Source organism: Pongo pygmaeus, chromosome 16 (assembly GCF_028885625.2).
Source record: "Pongo pygmaeus isolate AG05252 chromosome 16, NHGRI_mPonPyg2-v2.0_pri, whole genome shotgun sequence".
Classification (NCBI taxonomy): Eukaryota; Metazoa; Chordata; class Mammalia; order Primates; family Hominidae; genus Pongo; species Pongo pygmaeus.
Window position 1 is genome coordinate 81,947,540 of NC_072389.2, and position 23,317 is coordinate 81,970,856.

The 23,317-nt window shown below is 40.2% G+C and overlaps 1 protein-coding gene and 1 pseudogene across 2 annotated transcripts in view; both read right to left on the reverse strand.

Moving 5' to 3' along the window:
• The window catches only part of ETFA (electron transfer flavoprotein subunit alpha), a 101,385-nt gene that overhangs the window by 21,873 nt on the left and 56,195 nt on the right, over window positions 1-23,317 (reverse strand). The gene's annotated exons all lie outside the window — the stretch shown is intronic.
• LOC129013631 (tyrosine-protein kinase receptor TYRO3-like) lies at window positions 19,884-22,707 on the reverse strand (annotated as a pseudogene).

The window sequence follows — 23,317 nt, forward strand, 5'->3', positions numbered from 1 at the left end:
ATATGAATATGAGTAGGGTGGTTAAATCTGGAGCATTCAGAGCAGAAATACCATGCCAATATTGTTTCCTCTCCTAAAAAATCAGGTTTTAAACTTTTCTGCCAAAAGTGTTCCTTTCTAGATAGAGGTAGGGAAGGAACATGAAAAATTACATTTCTTTAAATAAATAAAAATTTAAACACATCATGTAAGTGGTTCTATCTAGAGTTCAGAGATCCAATGTTATGTGCTCAAAAAAACAATACCCCTAAGACTGCCTCAACCAGGACAAGAGTTATACAGAATGGCAAATGCTTTCTCAACCTTCTTTTCTCAATAGACTACACAGCCATAACCTTAAACAGCAACTGTTATAGATAAAACATAATATACATATACATAACAAATGCCAGGTTAGGAGTTAAATGAATTTATCATAGCAAATAATGAATGTGTCTTTGGGAAGTAAATTAACCAAACTATATTTTCTAATTATTGGAGCCTCCTGTGCATTAATATTGCTATATTTCATCCTGCTGCTCATTTAAAAGGCCAAACTATTTCCTTTGTTTGCCAAATCCTGTTTAAGTCTCTTCTCTTTTTGGAAGAGGCCCCAAAACTCAAAGCACAACTATCTGTGGCTCTTTTCTCAAACAGCTCTCTGCCTGTATTATGAAATTCTCAGGTGGGATTCTGGCTAAACTGAGTTTCACATGAAGGGAAGATTTTACCCATACTCTTGGTTTGAAGCTGAAATTATATCCCATCCATCAGACAATGCCCCTGTACTAAGATTAGCTCCTGTTTTATTAGAATTCAAGACAACACACTAGTCATCACAGCTATATGTACTGTCTATGTTACGCCAGTAACTATGCTGTACTTTATACACACGACCTCATTTAACTATGACAACAACTCTATAGGGTAGAAATGATTCCTATTTTATAGAAGAGAAAGCAGAGGCTCAGGCAGGCTTGCTGAGTCGTCCAAAATTATAAACACCTAGTAAAAGGCAGGTTCTCCCTCCCCAGCTTTACTGAGGTATATTTGACACATAAAAATTCTATATATTTAAAGTATACAATGTGATGTTTTGATATAGGTAAACATTATGAAATAATTACCACAATCAGGCTAATTAACATATCTATCACATCACAGTTACTTTTTGTGGTAAGAACACTTAAGATTTACTCTCTTAGCAAATCTTAAGTATATAATCCACTCTTATTAACTATAGTCACCATTCTATACAATAGATCCCCAGAATTTATTCATCCAGCATAACTGAAATTTTGTATCCTTTGACCAACATCTCCCCATTTCCCCCACCTCCCAGCCCCTGGAAGCCACCATTCTACTCTCAAAAGGCAGGCTTCTTAACCTAGGTTGATTCTAAATTCAGCACTTTTTCTATACCACATATGACTCAATATTATTACTGTATTGGTAATATGCTTTAGCTGAAGTCACCAGTCTGTTAAAACTCCACAAAGTATATTTATCTTAGAGAAAGATCCCTAAAACAAGATGAGACCTGGTGAAGAGCCAACTGAAGTTTGTACATATTAAAAAAAAAAAAAGTATTGTCAATTTTAGCTAACATTAGCTTTTACTCCATGTTACTAAAAGTATCAGTTTGTACATTAGCTCTGGGTCTCCTTATCATGAATAATGACAAGCTACACTGTTTAGATTTATTGCTCTATCAACCACTTGCACGTCAATTAGAAAGCCTCTAATGCACACCCACCACACACATGCACCAGCTGGAAGCCCTTCAAGGAGACTGACTCACAAAAGAGGCAAGGCTCCGAAATTATGTTTGTTGTTGTTGATGATGTTTCTTTCTTTTAATTTATGTAACCTGCACTGAAAACTAACTAATACTTTTCAGCTAAAGATTTTGATCTGGCTTTCAATGAAGTCAATATCTGGTTCCAAATAGCTGCTAAAGGGAAGTCTAGAGGCAAAGCCAGAAAATGCATTTGGAAGAAAAGCAGGGGCCCTCATCTAGCCTCTGAAGATTTTTCACATGAATGGAGATTCCATGGCTCAGTAGATGGACTTGGTTCTTTTTAGTGATAGAATATGTAGTCAAAGATTCTTTGAAATCTTAAATTCAAATTCATTCTTAGATATAAGCTCCTCCATATTCTTTTAACCAGCCTACCTTTTCTCCCAGGACGTATAGGGAACTAAGCAAATGTCTTCTTCACATCTAGTCTAATATGTCCAAAGCAGGTGGGATGTATATCACTAGCACACACTTCATTATGTACCTCACATTTTTTGTTCAAAATGTAAATTTAATAACCCAGTTGCTCAACTACAAAGTTAAAAGAATTTTTTTAAAACAAGGACATTAACTATATTGTGAAACGCAATTCAAAAATTTAAATGTAAACCAGAAAAAAAGTGAAATTTCAACCCTTGGCCTTTTAGTAATGTTTTCTAATTGCAGATTTCAATTATGCAAGATGTATAGGACCTGAAACAAGTGTTTTTTTTTTTTCTTAAGAGAATAGTTTCACATTAAAATACAACTTCAGCTGTGCTCAGTGGCTCACGTCTATAATCTCAACTACTTGGGAAGCTGAGGCAGGAGGATTTCTTGAGTCCAGAAATTTGAGGCTGCAGTGAACTATGGTCATGTTGCCATACTCCAGCCTGAGCAACAGAATAAGACCCCACCTCTAAAAATATTAATAATAATAAATTAAATATAATTTTGATATTTAACAATTTTATAATTAAATGCTTTGCATTTACCTAATTTGCTTCTATACCAGTTCAGAGATTTTCCATTGTGGGAAAATATACTTTAAGTGTAACTGAAATTATGAAAAGCCAAGTATATTATTATATACTTACCTAAAACTATTCAGACAGTTAATTTACATTGAAATATTTGTGTATATGACATCAAAATACTTGAATATGTAATCAAGTCTATTACAAAGCTTTGCATTTTAGCAGGTCAAATAAAAACTTTATTTGAAGGCTGGGTGCAGTGGCTCATGCCTGTAATCCTAGCACTTTGGGAGGTCGAGGTGGGAGGACTGCTTGAGGCCAGGAGTTTGAGAACAGCCTAGGCAACACAGCAAGACCCCATCTCTACAAAAAATAAAAAAACAAATTAGCTGGGCGTGGTGGGACACATCTGTGATCCCAGCTACTTGGGAGGCTGAAGCAGGAGGATCACTTGAGCCCAGGAGGTTGAAGCTGCAGTGAGATGTGATGGCACCACTCCACTCCAGCTTGGGTAATAGAGTGAGACCCTGTCTCAAAAAAAGTTTATTTGGCTGGGCGCAGTGGCTCACGCTTGTAATCCCAGCACTTTGGGAGGCTGAGGGGGGCGGATCACGAGGTCAGGAGATCCAGACCATCCTGGCCAACACGGTGAAACCCTGTCTCTACTAAAAAATACAAAAAATTCGCCGGGCATGGTGGCGGGCCCCTGTAAGTCCCAGCTACTCGGGAGGCTGAGGCAGGAGAATGGCATGAACCCGGGAGGCAGAGCTGGCAGTGAGCCAAGATTGCACCACTGCACTCCAGCCTGGGCGACAGAGTGAGACTCCATCTCAAAAAAAAAAAAAAAAAAAAAAAAAGTTTATTTGAGTATCAAATTTTTTTTTTTTTTTTTTTTTTTTTTTTGAGATGGAGTCTCGCTCTGTCGCCCAGGCTGGAGTGCGATGGCACGATCTTGGCTCACTGCAACCTCCGCCTCCTGGGTTCAAGTGAGTCTCCTGCCTCAGCCTGCTGAGTAGCTGGGACTACAGGTGTGCACCACCACGCCCGGCTAATTTTTGTATTTTTAGTAGAGACAAGGTTTCACCATGTTGGTCAGGATGGTCTCACTCTCTTGACCTCGGGATCCCCCCACCTTGGCCACCCAAAATGCTGGGATTACAGGCGTGAGCCACTTCGCCTGGCCAACTATCAAAATTTTTTATCAGCAAAGTTCTTTAATTGATCCAAGTCAAAACATGCTAAATTATACATTTCTAAGTAGAATTTTGGAATTGTAAGGAAACTTTGAAATTATCTATGCGATCTCTTTATTTCATCAATGATAAAAATCAAGGCCCTGGGAAACAGAGCTGCCACCCGAACCTAGGTCTCCTGACTTCCAAGTAGTATTCTTTCCATTCGCCAAACTGTCTGTTTTCCCAAATCACTAAGAGCTGGCCATTGCTTACACATAGCCTTTCTTGACATTTAATCATAACTTCTATGTCAAGAAGTTTATGAGAGCTACAAAGCAACCAGAGGAAACCAATTTGAAGGTTCCTCAAAAAGTTACACATCGAACTACCATATGTCTCAGCAATTCCAATCCTAAGTATATATTCAAAAGAACTTACAACAGGGACTCAAACAGATACTTGTATGTGAATGTTCATAGCAGCATTATTCACTATAGCTAAAAGGTGAAATAAAACAATCTAAGTGTCCATTGACAGATGAATGGATAAGCAAAATGTTTACAGATGACTGGACCATAAAAAGGAATTAAGTTCTGATACATGATACAATATGATAAAATGTGAAAATGTGCTAAATGAAAAAAGCCATCATAAAAGGACAAATATTGTTTGATTAAACTTTATGAAATATCTAGAATAGGCAAATTCATAGAGACAGAAATAGATTAGCAATTACAAGGGGCCAAGGTAGAATGTAATAAGAAGCTATTGCTTAATGGGTATAGGATTTCTATTTGGGGTGATGAAAACTTCCAGAAATAGAGTAGTGATGGCTGCACGTTGTGAATGTGGTTAAAGTCATTAAATTGTACACTTAAAAATCGTTAAAACAACTGGGTGTGGTGGTTCACACTTATAATCCCAGCACTTTGGGAGGACAAGGTGGGTGGATCACTTCAGGCCAGGAGTTCGAGACCAGCCTGGCAACATGGTGAAACACTGTTTCTATGAAAATTCAAAAATTAGTTAGGCTTGGTGGCACATGCCTGTAGTCTCAGCTACTTGGGAGGCTGAGGCAGGAGAATTGCTTGAACCTGGGAGGCAGAGGTTGCAGTGAGCCAAGATGGCACCACTGCACTGCGGCCTGGGCAGTAGAGTGAGACTCCATCTCAAAAAAAAAAAAAAAAGAAAAGAAAAGAAAAAGAAAAAAAATCATTAAATTTTATATCTTACCACAATAAAAAAATCACTAGAAACCTTGACAGAAACCATGACAGAATTTCCCATGTTTAAAAAACTTCATTCTAGAATCTTGTGGTAATTATTAAAAATTATTAACATACATTAAAAATAATAATAAGGAAAACCAGGCATAGGATTTATAGAAATTCACTGTACTGTCTTCAAAATTTTTCTTTAAATTCAGGCCAGGCGCAGTAGCTCACGCCAGTAATCCTAGCACTTTGGGAGGCCGAGGAGGGCGGATCACAACGAGGTCAGGAGTTTGAGACCAGCCTGGCCAAGGTGACAAAACCCCGTCTCTACTAAAATACGACAATTAGCCGGGCGTGGTGGCGCACACCTGCAATCCCAGCTACTAGGTAGGCTAAGGCAGGGGAATCACTTGAACCTGGGAGGCAGAGGTTGCAGTTAGCCCAGATCACGCCGCTGCACTCCGGCCTGAGTGACAGAGCAAGACCCCGTCTCAAAAAAACAAAAACAAACAAAAAAAAAAACAAAGTTTTTTTCTTAAAATCCAAAACCGTTCTCAAAATTATTATTATTGTTATTATTATTAGTTTTTTTGAGACAGAGTTTCACTCTTGTTGCCCAAGCTGGAGTGCAATGGCGCCATCTCAGCTCACTGCAACCTCCGCCTCCCAGGTTCAAGCAATTCTTGTGCCTCAGCCTCCCAAGTAGCTGGGATTACAGGCATGTGCCACCACTCCCAGCTAATTTTGTATTTTTAGGAGAAATGAAGTTTCTCCATGTTGGTCAGGCTGGTCTCGAACTGCCAACCTCGGGTGATTTGCCCGCCTCAGCCTCCCAAAGTGCTGGGATTACAGGCACGAGGCACCGTACCCAGCCCTCAAAATGTTTATTTAAGAGAAAGCTATCTGAGTTGTAAAGTTCAGACCAAAGACTTATGAAAAACTCATTTAAACACCTTCTAAAATTATAAGAATTGGAGTAGAGCTTGTAATATGGAAAATAGTAATGCCAGTTAAAAATAAATTTACTATGCAACCTAAGATCCTCTAAAATAATCTCACTTTAAGGAAGTGGAGTATACCCTCCTGCTCCAAATACTATTTCCCAAATTTCCTTTCAGACTAAGTTTGGTTAATATTAATATATAGTTAAACGATGTTATTAAACTCTTCTTCTCTACACCTTAGTGCCTGTATCTTTGGCCTTGAGGTGAACACAGTACTGAATTACATATGCTAAATGACCAATTATCCATTGAATCAACATTTTCTAGTAAAGTGTCTCATGTTCTTTGACATTCATGTGCCCATTTATCATACCTGAAACTATATGAGAAAATACATTGGTTTTTATAGGGAAAAAAAACAAAAGTACATAAAATAAGAATAGAAATTTAGAATAGTTTTATTTCTTTCAAGTTACCACACCAACACAGCTACGACAAAGACTGCTGTCTACTCTTACTGATTTTCATGTCAGCTGTTAAATTAGATTCACTATCTACAAGACATGTCAATTTATCATTATTGGTGGCATGCTTTTAAACAGTTACCATATGTATGTAAAAAGGAATTCAATACTCTCTCTGAAACTTACAATTTTTAACTTTATATAATAAAATGATAATGGATAAAGAACTTCACTGATATTGGACCTCCGGAATAAATGTTTTGAGAAATCGGTCTAGTAAAAATTAGCTGAGAAGACAAACCAAAGATATAATTAAAACTAGTTTTTTGGCAATTAAGTTTTTAACTATCGTACAACCAAATAATTTATATATACAAACCACAGTTTATAAATTCTACAACTTCTTCTTTGTCGTTTTAAACTTCACTGTATGGGCTTTGATCATCCAGGCCATGTAATTACCTTTAAGAAGCATGCTTAGGGTGTTTTCTGGACTACAAGTCTATACAGCATTTCTCTCTGTCCTCTTGGGAACAAAACATCAATTGCTTTCAGCTAAATGCACTCACATATGAATATTTTAGTACAATTTAATGCTTCTATACCAACCCCAAAGGAACAGAGCATCAATTTGTGAACATAGTTCTCTTGGAGTTAAAAGCCAAGCTAGATAATGCAGTATGAAAGCAGCTGTCAATCTTCAGCTTTTTAGCAAGTTAGAAGGGCAGCCCATAAATTCAGTCCCAGCTGTATACAAGTTAAGTCTATAAAGTTTGTTCCTACACAGACTTTTCAACAATAGTGAATTTTCAAAAAAGAACCCAGAAACAAAATTTATTATCTTGATACATTTTTCAAAAACTGCTTATTCATCTGGTAACTTTAAACTGACTTCTATTCACTTAGTCTTACCATTATGAATGGACAGTTGGTCTGTTAGTAAAATACCAAAATACACACAAAATAATCTACTCCCACTAAGAAGTTGCACTAAGCATAAGAACACACTTCCCTGGCATTAGAAAACAGATTCTTTAATAATTGCAATATGCTTAATGTTCAGATGGTTAGGAAGGTAAGGTCAGCACCATCAAAAAAGCTAATAGAAGGCAATCTAGAAATAAGTATTAAATGGAAACTACCACCAAATACGCCAACCTTTAAAAGGCCATAGAAATTAAATGCTAGTTGTAGCATAAATCTGAGACTCTATTAAGTTCAACAAATATTAATGTGCTAACAAAATCCAGTAAGTGTGTCAAACCTCAGGTAAAGAAATAAGAATTCAATACCTGTTCATAATTTCAAAACAAAATAAAACAAAATCTCTTAGAAAACAAGGTACTGTAAAATACTGTAAAGTACTGTAAAAACAGTACTGTAAAAATGGCTAATACACAGCACTTACTATATACCAGGCACAGTTTTTAAGTGTTATACAAATATTAACTCATTTAATCCTGTTTTACATATTAATCTTTAAAGTCATTTAATCTTTAATACTACAGTATGAAGTATGAATTATTATTATCACCATTATATGGTTGAGAAAACTGTGCTACAGAGGGGTTAAGTGATTTGTCCAAAGTCACACAGCCAGCAAGTGGCAACACCAAGAGCTGAATCCTGGCAACCTGGCTAGAAAGTCTGGATTCTTAACTATTCTATGACACTGCCTATTGTAGGGAACTTTTTAAAATCTGATAAAGGGTATCCACTAAAAACAGACAGCCAACATAATACCTACGGTGAAACAATGGAAGAATTTCCTCGAAATGAAGGACAAGGATGTTTATCCTCACCACTTCTGTTCAACAATGCCACAGCTAACACAATAAGAAAATTGGTTGGGCGTGGTGGCTCACGCCTGTAATCCCAGCACTCTGGGAGGCTGAGGCAGGCGGATCACGAGGTCAGGAGATTGAGACCATTCTGGCTAACACGGTGAAACCCCGTCTCTACTAAAAATACAAAAAAAATTAGCTGGGCATGGTGGCAGGCGCCTGTAGTCCCAGCTACTCAGGAGGCTGAGGCAGGAGAATGGCGTGAACCCGGGAGGTGGAGCTTGCAGTGAGCCGAGATCGTGCCACTGCACTGCAGCCTGGGGGCTACAAAGCCAAGACTCCGTCTTAAAAAAAAAAAAAGAAAAGAAAAAAGAAAATTAAATAAAAAGATGAAGCAAAATTTCATTATTCATTATTCCCAGAAGATATGTCTGTGTATGTACAACATCCAAGAAAATCTACAGATAAATTAGTAGGAGCAGTATATAAATATCAATTGCATTCCTATATATCTACATACTTTTATAACAAAAATTATAAAACTGTCTAAACAAGTGGAGAAATAAAATCATGGTCACAGATAGAAGACCAAATGTTGCAAAGATTTTGACTCTTGCCAAATTAATCTATACATCCAATGTTCCTCACTTGAAGAATTTTCGCTATCTGAATATTTGTTACAATATGTACTTTTTAAACCCAGGAGTCACTATTCAAATTTAAAAAAACAACTATCAGGGATTTGCATGAGTGCACATTTAAGGTGCTTATGAATCTAAGAGAGACTGTCCAGTCTACTCAGCAGCTGTATCTCAGCTATTTTCCTGACAGGACCATATCTTATGCTCACATTCTATAACCACGAGCAAAAGGAACACAAGGAGACATACTTTTTTTAGATTTTTTTCCATCTAATTGTTTCATCTAAGACTGCAGACAATGGTTCACAGCCATCTATTTCTGGACCTCAGGAGTGGAGAAAACTGTTCATCACTTCTTAGGATCCAATAGTGAGCTCCTTTGCTAGAATCTTTCCATACATTTTGACTCACCACTGAACCGCAACCATGATAACAGCCCCTTCTCCCACTTCTCACCACAAAATCTAACTCAGGCAACTCTTTAATCAGTACATTTTTTTTTTTACGTGGTCTTGGTTATTCACTAAGAGTTATTTGCATTCATCATGTATCTTTAACATATTTTCTCATTGCTTATTCACATTATGGTACATGTTTGGAGTAGTGTAGAAGAAATAACTGATACTGTACAGTTTCCACACTATTCTGTCCAAAAACATACCAAATAATGAGTGTAGTAAGTGTTAGGTAACTGGTGTTTTATATGCATAATGCAGATTTTTACATGAACTGGGATTCTTATAAAAGTGTTTAAGATTTTGTAATTGAGGGAAAATTATTTGAGGTTTTGAATAGACTGTGAACCAGTTATTAATTCTCCCTGTTAAGATAATAAAATATAGGTCTCAGTTCTCTGAAGCTTTAGTATCTATACAATTTTAGTAATAGTCTAAATCTGGATAATGAGTTATACCTACATTTCCAATCAATATTTCAACTGTGAAGCTTAACAAACGAATTCTAAAATTGTAAAGTAACGTAGGGAACCAATAGCTAAAAACATTTTGGAGAACTGAGAAGGGAGATACTGCCCAACCAGATAACTTTATTATATAGCTTAAGTGTAGTATGGGTACAGTAATAAACAACTGGCCAATGGGACAGAATAGACGGCCCAGAAATAGACCCCTGCATACATATAAACTTGATATGTAAAAGATGATGCTGCGCATCAGTGGAGGAGAGAGGGAATGTGTAATAAATGGTGCTGAGGTACCTGATTAACTACATGGGGGGAAAATGGAAAACTCACTTCACATTAAACATAAAAATCAAATCAAGTAGATTATAATTATAAACCAAAATGTGAAGAAGGACAAAATTTTTAAAACTTTTAGAAAAAAATACAGGTGAATATCTTTACAACCCTAACTTAGGAATGATTTCTTAAATAAGACATAAAAAGTACATATCGAAAAGGAAAAAAATAAGTTGAACCACATTAAAATTAATGCTCTATCAAAAGGTATTATTTTTTAAAATGGAAAAGACAGACATAAATGAAAGAAAATGTATGCAACACATATAACCAACAAAAGATGTGTATCCAGAATACATAAAGAACTTCCAAGAATCAGCCTGGCCAACATGGTGAAACCCCATCTCCACAAAAAATATCCAAAAATTAGCCAGGTATGGTGGAGGGCGCCTGTAGTCCCAGCTACTCAGGAGGCTGAGGTGGCAGAATTGCTTGAACCCAGGACGTAGAGGCTGCAGTGAGCCAAGATCACGCCACTCCACTCCAGCCTGGGCAACAGAGTGAGACCCTGTCTCAAAAAATATATAAAAAAAAAAAATTCCAAGAATCAGTAAGAAAAAGATAACTTAATAGAAAAATGAGCAAATGGTATTAACATTAAATATTCAAAGGGAAAAAAACCATAAATGGATATTCCGCATATGAAAAGATATCTCACTAGTAATCACAGAAAAGCAGATAAAAAGTACAGTGAGATTTCATTCCCATCAGGCCAGCAAAGCTTTTTTTAAATTGTGCTAAATTATATATAACATGAAATTTACCATAGTAATTTTTTTTTTTGAGACGGAGTTTCGCTCTTGTCCAGGCTGGAGTGCAATGGCGCGATCTTGGCTCGCCACAACCTCCACCTCCCAGGTTCAAATGATTCTCCTGCCTTAGCGTCCCAAGTAACTGGGATTACAGGCATGTGCCACCACGCCCGGCTAATTTTGTATTTTTAGTAGAGATGGGGTTTCTCCGTGTTGGTCAGGCTGCTCTTGAACTCTCAACCTCAGGTGATCCTCCCACCTCGGCCTCCCAAAGTGTTGGGATTACAGGCGTGAACCACCGCGCCCAGTCCATGGTAATCTTTTTTTTTTGGAGATGGAGTCTCGCTCTGTCGCCCAGGCTGGAGTGCAATGGCGCGATCTCGGCTCACTGCAAGCTCTGCCTCCCAGGTTCATGCCATTCTCCTGCCTCAGCCTCCCGAGTAGCTGGGACTACAGGCACCCGCCACCACGCCCAGCTAATTTTTGGTATTTTTAGTAGAAACGGGGTTTCACTGTGTTAGCCAGGATAGTCTCGATCTCCTGACCTCGTGATCTGCCCGCCTTGGCCTCCCAAAGTGCTGGGATTACAGGTGTGAGCCACCGTGCCCGGCCCAGTAATAATTTTTAAATATATAGTTCTGGGACACTAAGTACACTAAGTACAGTTACCTTGTTATGCAACCATCACCACCCATCTTCAGAACTACCGTCTATCTCAAGAACTGCAAAAGTTTTTTTAAAACTGTAAATAAGCAAAGTTCAGAGAGCTGTTAAAACTGTTGGTAAATATAAGCTGGAATAACCACTTTGGAAAACAACTTGTCAAAATCTGGTAAAGCTAGATTCTCTACAATTAGCACTTTCACCCCAAGGCATATTTCTCTAGTAAAACACTAATATACAAGTAAACATTAATAATCTTCATGGTAACATTATTTGTAAGCAAGAAATTATAGACTACTTAAACAACCATTAATAAGAAAATAGGTAAAGTGTGAAAAATTCATATAATAGAATACCATACATAAATGAAATACAAATGAAAAAAATGCTACCTGCATTAACAAAGATGAATCTCACAAATATAAGATGGATTGAAAAACAGATAAAGAACATATATAGGACATTACTAATGATAATTTCAAAAATATACACAATATTATATATCAGTGCTCCCCAACTTTTTTATACCATGGCACACAGAAAATAACATTTGTATGGTACACGAACAAGGCTGGTCATAAAATCCACTGTTCCAAAGGCTGAGAGGATCAACATCTGGTATGCCTCTAAATCATTCATCATATTCATATTGAAAATCTCAGCTATATACTGCTTAGGGATCTGTAGATATGTAGTAAAAGTAAAAATGAAATGTCTTGAAACAATAATAATGAAATTTAAGATAATGGCTACTTTTTTCCTTTTTTTTCTTGCTCTGTTGATCAGGCTGGAGTGCAGTGGCACAATCATAGCTCACTGCAGCCTTGATCTCCCTGGCTCAAGTGATCCTCCCACCTCAGCCTCCTGAGTAGCTGGGACTACAGGTACATGCCACCACACCCAACTAAATTTTTTTTTTTAAAGTATAAAGGAGGTCTCGCTATGTTGCCCAGGCTGGTCTCAAACTCCTGAGCTCACATGATCCTCCTGCTGCAGCCTCCCAAAGTGCTGGGATTACAGGTGTGAGCCACCCACCATGCCCAGCCAGTAATGGTTACTTTTGAGGGGAGGAAAAAATGTGTATTAAAGGAAGAGTACACAAGGGTTTTCAACAGTACTGTAATATTGTTTCTTAAATTCAGGGATGAAAACATTAGTGTTTATTATTTCTATGTAAATTGTATATATATTTACATTTTCATAAATTTATATATAAACTTTTAAATAAAAAGAAAAGAATGGGAAGGAAAAGGAACACAGCAAATATAAGCTACATTTTTAAGCTCAGCCTAGCAAGAGAGGTGAAAGGGGCAGTAGGTAATGAGGAAAAGAAGCTGCTGGGCAGATAAAGGGTTTTCTTTTTAACACTATAGAAAAGGGGCCAATAGAGGAGAGACTCTGACCGGAGGATGGGGTAACTAATGGAACACTGTCTAAAAGAAGGTACAAAATGATGAGATCCAGAGGACAAGCAGACATATTAGCAAAATTAAAAAGGGAGGCCCTCTTTTTTATCTACATGTAGATAAGCTGGATTTTTGTTTGTAATGTTTTGCTTATGTAGAAAGTACAATAAGTTTACTTGTGAAGTGGAAGGAATGGTCAGTTTCTGAGAATAAGACAATGATACTAAATAAGGGGTTTTAAAAGGGTGACAATTTAAAATAAAGTAGTTGAAATACTAATAGACGACAAAAATCAGAATTCAGTTCCCATAGACACATTTGTAGAGAACTATCTGGGGCTATGCAATTCAACAGTTTTCTCTGGACAGTAGTTCTGATAATGTGCTCAGGGCTCTAGTCATTCCACAGAGGTGTAGTACCGACTCTCTCAGGAAAATGAGAAAGGGCGAGAGCTGAGCTAGTAGCAGTCTAGATATACCATCCCACTTCAACTCCACTTTTTCCCATATTATACATGGGGCTTCCTGATAAAATTTCCTTTGAAGAAGGGTTCTACAACTAGATCACTAGTCACTACCCTAGAATAAGCCTGAACAGCAGATACGAAATCACATAATTTCTGCCTCTCACGAAAATGCGCTTAATATTAGGCAATTAGCCTACACTGAGGGACATTATTAAAAACGCAGTCCTATGAAACCACTGTCTTATTTATAGTAAAGGTATTGTTGAGGATGTCAATCAATAGAGCCTTCTTTATAAGGACTCAAGGGATATCTCTCTCTCTCTGATCTTGATACCAGGCCAAATGATACTTCCCATGTGCCATTAGTTTGTTTTTACGTTGGGACACTGTACATCAGGGCACTGATCTTGTTTCCCAATATGAATTGGCTTCTAAAAACCAAATTTGCAGCCCACATCTAGCAAACGGACAGGACCACACAGAATATTTTTTATTAAGGTGACTTTATTTTTATATAATTAGAGACTCACTCTGTCACCCAGGCTGGAGTGTAGTGGCACAAGTACAGCTCACTGCACCGTTGAACTCCTGGGTTTCCTTCTACTTCACAAGTAAACTTATTGTACATTCTACAACTCAGCCTCCGGTGCTGCGATTATAGGCATGAGCCACCTCGCACAGCCAGAATTTTTATTTACATACTCTCACCTCATTTCAGCCTATCTTTCTAGCCTTTATCTTTCACCTGAATTTTCTCAGGATGACTCAAACTGCTACCATCACTACAGATAAGAGTTTGGCTGCCACAGGTAGAGACACAGGGGGCAGGGGCAAGAACACTGAGAAAGCCTCACTCTGAGGCCCAAGTGCAGAAGATCTGCCTAAGACTGAGACTAAATAAGAACCAAGAACCATCCCTTACCACAACCATATAACTTAAGACTAAAGAGATGACAACTAAACGCAATACTTGGCCCTAAAGTGGATTCTGTATTAGGCTAACTGATAAAACTGGAGTATTCCATTAGAAAATAAAAAATTAGAATCAGAATATGAACTGACAAAATTGGGATATGGTATATAAATGTTTTGGTTATATACGAGAATATTTCTATTCTTAGGAAATATACACTGAGGTCTTTAGGGGTAAAGGGCTATAAATGTTACTATCAACTAGTTCAGAAAAAATGTATGTGTACACACACAGAGTACTTTTTTTTTAAAGAGATGGGGTCTTGCTGCATTATGCAAGCTGGAGTGCAGTGGCTGTTCATAGGTATGATCATAGTGTACTACAGTCTCTAACTGTTGGCCTCAAGCAATCCTCCCGCCTCAGTCTCCTGAATAGCCAGGACTATAGACACACCACGGTGCTCAGCTGTACTGCTTTTCATTTTCAACTTTTTGTAAGTCTGAAATCATTTCAAAATAAAAAATAAAGAGGAGAAAAAGTCTTTGTTGTAATAGTAAGATATGAACTGACTAGTGTTTTCCTATCACTGGGTCTGAATTCTTGCAGGGAGCATGAATCCATAAGCATACTAGGAATTGTTCCATAATCTTTCATATTCACGTGTAAATTATTGTGAATGACCCAAAAAAAGCATTTAAAAAATAACAAAATTCATGGCATCCTTTGAGTATTACATATTTTTTCAAATTAATAAAATATTATTTTGTGAGGATAACCAAATCTTTGTGTCCCCTTACTTTATGAAGTAGGGAACTTATTACTACTGATCATCAGAAAGAGCAGTGTTGATGATGGTTTCCATAGCTATTCAAAGTGGCAAAAAATGAGAGGATCTTCAAACAACATAAAGTTGAAAGGAAAGTAGAAAACGAAATCAAGCTTTAAAAGATTCAAGAGGCTTCAATGGTAGGGAAAACAGACCCAAATTAAATAAGGATAAATGAAAATACTGTGTTCAGCTTTAAAAACAAAGAAATACTGAATTATTACTAGACAAAGGAGATGTGGTTTAATAGCAGGCAATTCAAGTGGGGGAGGGGAGAGATTTTGGATGGCCACAAGTGTAATTCTTGCCAACAGTAGGATATGGCTGCCAAAAACCTAATGCATTATTAAGTAGCATTAATTAAGATATTATTTAGGGAGATAATAATCCAACTCTGCACTAGTCAGAGCACAAGTGAAGTAATGCATTCAATTCTGGGCCTCAGGAATCCTAGCTTATGGCCCTGAGGGAATAGCTTGTATCAGACCAATCCTCCTGCTGAGAACAACTACAAAACCTGGTTAAAACACAGATAGCAACTGTTTAAGTACAATGGAGATCAACTTAGAAAGGCAACATTGAAGGAGCCAGAATCCTGTAAGGGAGGGAGGCACATTGAAATGAACCCAGCATATATCTCCATTTCCTCCCTTGGGGCATTTGTAGATTCCCCACAGGGATGAAAGCCAATCCGAAAGGAGATACTCTGGATAGAAACCTGCAGTCTTATTGGTTGAGGAAACACACAAAAGACAGTATTCATGACTGCCAAACCAGCTGGAAAGTGAGGGAAAAATTCCAAAAGGAGAGAACCACAGAGGGAGAACCACAAACTCTGCACATACACTCCACTCAAAACTCTGGCTGACCCCCGCATTAGGCATGTATGAGGTGAGCTCTAGGCTGCTAGGCTAAGACAAAAAGAACTGAACATAAGGAGGAGTCTGGAATTTGAGTTCAGCCAAGTTAACTGCCTGCTAAAACACAAAGTTAATATTCTTAATAGGAATATAACAGAATCCATAATCTCTAAAACGTATTCAGTGTCTCTACAATATATTACAAAACTATTAGACAACCAGCAATTCTCAAAATATGGTCAGGATAACCCCGAGAGCCCCAAGACCCTTTCAGGGATTCTGCAAAGTCAAACCTATTTTCATAGTAATACTAAGATGTTATTTACCGTTTTTTTCTTTCATTCTCTCACAATGTGCAGTGGAGCTTCCCAGAGGTGCCAGGACTTTTAAAGAAACCATCACTCTGATGGCTAATAGAATGTATGCATCTGTATTTTTATGTTTCCTAAAAGTTTTTAAGGTAGTTGATTTTAGGTATAAATTTGTGTGTATATAGGGATTAACTTAGTTTGTTCTCAGGACAGTACAGCAGTGTGTGTTCTCACAGTTATAACTGCTATAATTTCTATAATTTCATTATCGTTCAATAAACCAATGTTTGAAATACCAAAGGTTTCCTTGTGCCTGCAAGGAAACACAAGAAATACACTTTGTTGTCTTACATGGCAATAACATTTATATTTTTTTAAACTTTTATTCATTTTTAAATTTCTCTAAAACTATTCTATTTTGATAATATTTATACTGAAATAGAGAAGACTAACTTTCTCAACCCACTGCAGCAACAACCATGTCTAAAGATGCTGAAAAAGATGAAACCGATAACAGAGTTCTCTAACTTATGGAAAAGAGAAATATACTCTAAAAAATACTGTGTAAAATAAATATATGAAAATGATAAAAGTTATCTTTCTCTTAGGTTTACAGACGCTAGTAATTTACCTTACTCTATCTTATGCAAAGGAAGTGATGACCATTTTGAAAACAAACATTCAGAGTTCAGAGAAAACTAAACTGGATTTTATTTTAACATAAATGTCATGAGTTTAAGAGCCAAAAGCTGTTATTTTAGCTTTTCAAGCTAGAAAAGAAAAAGTCATTGAAGCATCTTAAGTTATCATATTCCATTGGTTAGAGAAGTATAGTTACTGAGAGACTAATAAAGGTGACATTGCTGAATTCCTGCTTTGAAAAATCAGGAAAACAAACTATGACACTGTCACATTCCAGTGGTATGTAACTTGCTGAATAAAATATTCAGCTGTAAACATGAATATGAAGATAATATCTCATCTGCAAAATTGTACTTCTGCCTGACAAGTCTGTAGACATGACTGTGTTTCCTGCTTTACTTCTATTGTCCAGTATTGATATCAAGGAATCACTGAAGAATATTTTTACATGAATCCTTGGCAATGAACACAGTGGTGATGAAATACTCAAAGGGTTAAATAGCTTTTTGGAATCCCATGATTTATTCTGGAAAAACCAAATTGACATTTGCACTGATGATGTGAAAATGATGGTGGGTAACACTGCCTTAGTGGTAGTTTCAAGGCAGTGGCACCAAACTCACTGCATTCTTCATGGCCACATACTCACAGTTTTTTGTTTTGTTTTTTTAAAGCCACTTTCACCTAAGGTCCTTGATAAAGCAGTAAGAATTATTAATCTTGGCAGAGCACAGTGGCTCACACCTGTAATCCCAGCACTTTGAGAGGCCAAGGCAGGTGGATCACTTAAGGTCAGGAGTTTGAGATCAGCCTGGCCAACATGGTGAAGCCTTGTCTCCACTAAAAATACAAAAATTAGCCGGGCATAGTGGTTCACACCTGTAATCCCAGCTACTCAGGAGGCTGAGGCACCAGAATCACTTGAACCCGGGAGGTGGAGGTTGCAGTGAGCCAAGATGGTGCCACTGCACTCCAGCCTGGGCAATAAAAGTGAGACTCTGTCTCAAGAAAAAAAAAAAAAAAGATTAACCTTATTAAATCTTGACCTTGGAGTACATGTATCTTTAATATTCTGTGTGACAAACTGTGAAGAATGTAGAAAGCACTTCCACTTCATACCAAAGTACAACGGGTTGTCTCGAGGGAAAGCACTTGTTTAATAGTTTGAGTTGCAAGCTGAACCAGGTACTTTTTTCATGAAACATAATTTTTACTTCAAAGAAAATCTGACAGACATTTGCATTTTTCACAGATATCTTACTGTGAATAAAGTGACCTCATCAATTCTGAGATAACAACTGAAAGTATTTCTTATCAAGGACAAAATTTGAACTTTTAAGTGAAAATCAGAATTCTAAAACACTTGTACCGATGACTACGAGCTTTGAAGATTCTTCTAACAAGATGAACAAGATGAGTGATGCACCACATAATAACATTTTTTGGTCAACATTAGACTGCATATATAAGGGTGGTCCCATAAAATTATAATGAATCTGAAAAATTCCTATCACCTCAGTGATGTCATAGACGTTGTAACATCATAGCACAACATATTAACTTTTTATGTTTAGATACACGAATACTATTTTACAATTGCCTACAGTATTCAGTACAGTAACATACTATACAGGTTTGTAGCCTAGCAGCAATAGGCTACCCCATATAGCCTAGGTGTTTAGTAGACTATGCTATCTAGGTTTGTGTAAGTACACTCTATGATGCTTACACAATAACAAAATCGCCTAATGACACATTTCTCAGAATATATCCCTATTGTTAAGTGATGCATGCCTATATTAATGAATGTGACTTTTTTTTTAAGTCTTCAATTTTACTTGTTTTAAACAGCAACTAACAGCTTGGAAATGTCCCTAACAGTTAGGACCCACCCCATGCATTCCGGAGGTTCCCCCACCAAGTCTGGGGTCCAGGTTCCAGGAACTCCCCCTCATCAGGCCTGATTTCTCTCTGGAGACTTGGGACAGAAAAGGCTGTCCAGTTAGAGGGGAAGTTGGCACTAAAGTTCACCGTTTAGAAGGGTTGGGCTCAGACACAGCTGCCTTTGTTAGTGTTAGGATATTTTGAAATTTGGTAGCATGCTCAGATTGTGGGCATGGAGAGGGGCTCCTGAACTCCTCTCCAGCCTCACTCGCTCCTGGGCAAGCCTCACAGCACCCCTTCCTCTTGCTGGCTCAGCATGCTGCCTTTGGAAGAGGGGCACCTGATAGCCTGGGTGCTCCAGCATTCCTTTGTGTGACCCAGTCAGCTGCAGGGAAGCATCCTCCCCTCAACTTCTCCTGGCCTAGACAGGGTGCAGAATCAGAAAAGTGATGAAGATTCAGACCTGAGATACCCACCCCTTACCAACCCTTACCTAAAAGAGAATATTACAAGGACATCTCTTTGTGACTTGGAGGGGCAAACCTGGGTATTTAAACCCCAAGGGTGGTAACAGCTGGGCCCCCAGGCTGGAGGCAGCTCAATGCATGCACTTAAGCAGCAGGGGCAGCTCAGCGGGAAGACAGGGCCCACAGGGCTGGACCTGGGGCCCACAGGGCTGGACCTAGACCCCCAACTGTCATCCACACCCATGGTAACCATGGAAACATAATCACCCTGCTCCTGCCAGCTGCCTGGGTTCAGACAACCAGGACTGGCCCACTTCCATTAAGCCAAGGCCTAAACCGATGCCAGGCTGGCCAAAGAGTGGTTGCAGGAAGAACTGGGATTGGGTGATTTGGTCAGTCTGGGCTTCCCAGCACAGCTTGGGAGGACTACCACAGGAGCCTCCACACCTTGCTGTCTGGGCTGGGGTCAGACAGGGCTTAGTCAGCCAGCACAGTGGCCATCAGAGCTGACCAAATGGCCCTGATGCCCTCTGCCTGTGAGCTATTGTGTGGCAGTAGCCCTTGCTGCAGCAGCAAAAGCCTCTGTGTCTCATTGAGGGGACTCTATGGTTGGTGCTCTGCCTGCCCTGGCTGCTCAGCCAGCCCTCCAGGGGTAAGGCTGTATCAGTAGTCACTGGGAGTGCCACCCACTGCCCCCATGCCACTGCCATCCCCAGATACACTGTAGGGCTGATCCCCGCTAGGCAGCTCCAGGTTGCCTCCCACAGTGGGCTCCTCGGCTCTCTCGATGTTGATGTATAAGGGGTCCTGGCTGGCAGATAGCACAGACAGCTGGCCCAGGATGTTCTCCAGTTCCATTCGCAGGCAAGTAAAGCTTGGGCGCTGCTTGGGGTCAGCACTCCAGCACTGGTACATGAGATCATATAAAAGGTCGTCTGAAGGCCTAAGGAGCCCTTGGCTTGGATGGAGTGGGAGTCTAAGAACATCCTCCATATACTCTGGAAGCTGTTTCAGGCGATTCCCGCCAATGAGGTAGTTGTAAATCTCAGTGTTTTAGTTGCCAGCGTATGGCGTCTGCCCACATGTCATGATCTCCCACACGGTCACCCCAAAGGCCCACACGTCACTGTGCACAGTATACAGGTTGTCAGCCAGGCTCTCCAGGGCCAGCCACTTGACAGGCAATTTGGAGGCACAGCCCTGACAATAGTAGTCCTCACTGTAGATCTTCCAGGAGAGTCCGAAGTCAGCCACACACACTGTCATGTCCTCTGCCAGCACACAGTTCCGAGCGGCCAGGTCTCGGTGGATGAAGTTCCGAGAGCTCAGGTACTCCATGCCACAGGCATTGTCCACCATGAACCGGATCAGGGTAAAGGGGTTCTCCCCAAGCCGGGAGGTGAGCAGGAAGGCGTGCAGGTCCCCATGCTTCATGAAGGGCAAGATGACCATGGGGATGGGGTGACAGCCTTTAGCCCTGCTCCAGAGGCTCAGAGGCTCACCCCAACAAGTTTGGCCACATGTGGATGATCAAACTCCTTCATGCAAGCTGCTTCCCTGAGGAACTCTTCAATGTCGCTTGAGGCAATGATATCAGCTTTCAGCATCTTCACAGCCACTTTCACAAAGGAGCCATCCTCCTGCTTCAGCTGGGCCTACCGCACTAAACCAAACTCTCCTTTGCCCAATATCTGGCCAGGGTGAACTGCTGCTCTGGGATGAGCACATCCTCCAGTTTTTCCTTTAGTTTGCTGTTGATGCCCAAGCTGTCCAATGTGGCCTCGATGCGCTTGGGCCTTTCTCGATTGAAGGACCTGGCTGCCCGGAAGTGAATGGCTGGCTCTCCCAGGGCCATGACACTGTCAAAGCCTTGCCCAAACCACGTCTCTTTCCGTCTCTTTCGAAGCAAGATGAGGGCCAGGGCAGCAGCCGTCACCAGGGCCGTTAGCACACCAAGGACCACAGGTATCCAGGGTGTGTGGCTGTGAGGACGGCCCTTCTGGCCTGCATGGTCATGAGAAGAGACCACCAGTGGCTGACTCCAGGGTCCACAGCCAACTGCACTGGAGACACACACACATACGATCAGGCCCTTTTGGGGATCCCAGCCTGTCAAATTGGCCCTGGTCCCCTCCATTGTCAGCTCATCCTGGGTTCCACTGTCTTGAACCCAGGACAGTTTATAGGGTCCCAGGGGGCCTTCCAAAGGGCCCTCGGGGATCACTTCTTCCCACTCCAAGATGAGGCCTGAATCTGTGTGGATGGCATGGAGGTTTTGGGGAGTGCTGGCTGGGGCTAGACCCTTGGTCTGAAAGGGTACCCAGTCAGCATAAGGAGAGGGCCCCAAGGCATTGGCACAACACACCCTGAGGCTGTAGCTGGTGGCAGGCACCAGGTCCCGCAGCAGGCAGGTAAAGGGGGGCACAAGGACCACAACAGCCAGGACTTCCTAGCCTCCTGGGGCCTGTGTCAGCTGAACTGTATAGGACTGTAGCAGGACTCGGCCATCAGCACCTGGCATCCAGGCCACACTAGTGTTGCCACTGCAAAGCTTTGTCACGGTGATGTTGAAGGGGACTGCAGGCAGTGCTTGAAGGAGAACAGTGGCTATGTGAGAAGAGGCCAGGCATTTTAGGCTGTGAGCTTCCCAGGAAAACATGGGTGCTCTGGGTCACCCCTGTTACATTTAAAACAGATAGAGAGGGAGCAGGTCCCCTGATCTTCGTAGTTCCTCTCCACCAGACAATGGTAACAGGTTCAGGGGGACCCACAGCCTTGCAAGACAGTTGGAAAGGGGCATTGGGTGGCACTGCCAGATCTTTTGGCTCCACTGTGGAAAGTGGCACACCTACTACCATGAGCCACACTGGCTGTGAGATCTCGGTTTTGCCCCCATCCACCTGGCACCAGTATGGCCCATGTCAGAGCGCTCCACTGACTTCAGGCTGAGGAAGCCGATCCAGTGCTGCTCGCTGACTGGGATGTACAACTGGTCCAAGTTCTGGACCACAGCCCCATCCTTCACCCACTGGATGTCAAGCTCCTCCATCCCCTCCACGCTGCAGTTGAGCTTCACCGGCTGCCCCTGAGACACTGTCAGCTTTGCCGGGGCTCCCATGAGCTTCAGACCTGCGGCTGCGGACTCTGGGAGCAGCAGAGAAGCCAGAGCCGCCAGCAGCAGCCCCAGCCGCCGTGGCAGCGGTGGTGGCAGCAGCAGGAGCCCCGGCCGCCCCGTGCTCTGCCTCAGCGCCATCTGTGGTGACGCCATACCATGCCAGGCCTGGCCCACAAGCGAGGAGGGAGGAGGGCTGAATGTGACTTTTTATATTGACAAATGTGTCAACATTTGGAAGATCTTCAAAACTCAGTAAACCATTATTTTCTAAATGAACAATGCATAATATTATAAAGTGGTAAAATATTCACTCAGGCCAGGTGCAGTGGTTCACACCTGTAACCCCAGCACTTTGAGAGGCCAAGACAGGTGGATTGCTTGAGCCTAGGAGACCAGTTCTGAAATGATCCAGATTTTGAAATTAGCACACAAGGATTTTAAAGTAGGTACTATACCTATGCGCAAGGATGTAAAGTAAAATATCTGTAATGGTCAAACAGATAAGAAATTAGAGAAATAAAAATTTTAAAAACAACTAAATGCAAATCTCAAACTAAAAAATATGAAGCCTAGAATAAGAAAGTCCCTGGATAGGTTTAAAAGCATATTAAAATTATACAAGAGTCAGTGACCCGGAAAATGGATCAAAAGAAATGATCCAAGCTATAGAGTAGAGAGAAAAAAAGAAGAAAAAGAATCAACAGAACTCCAGCAATCTGGGAAAGAACATTAAGATATCTAAAATATGTGTAACTAGAGTCCCAGAACAAAAGTGAGGAAAAAAAAAATGAAGCAG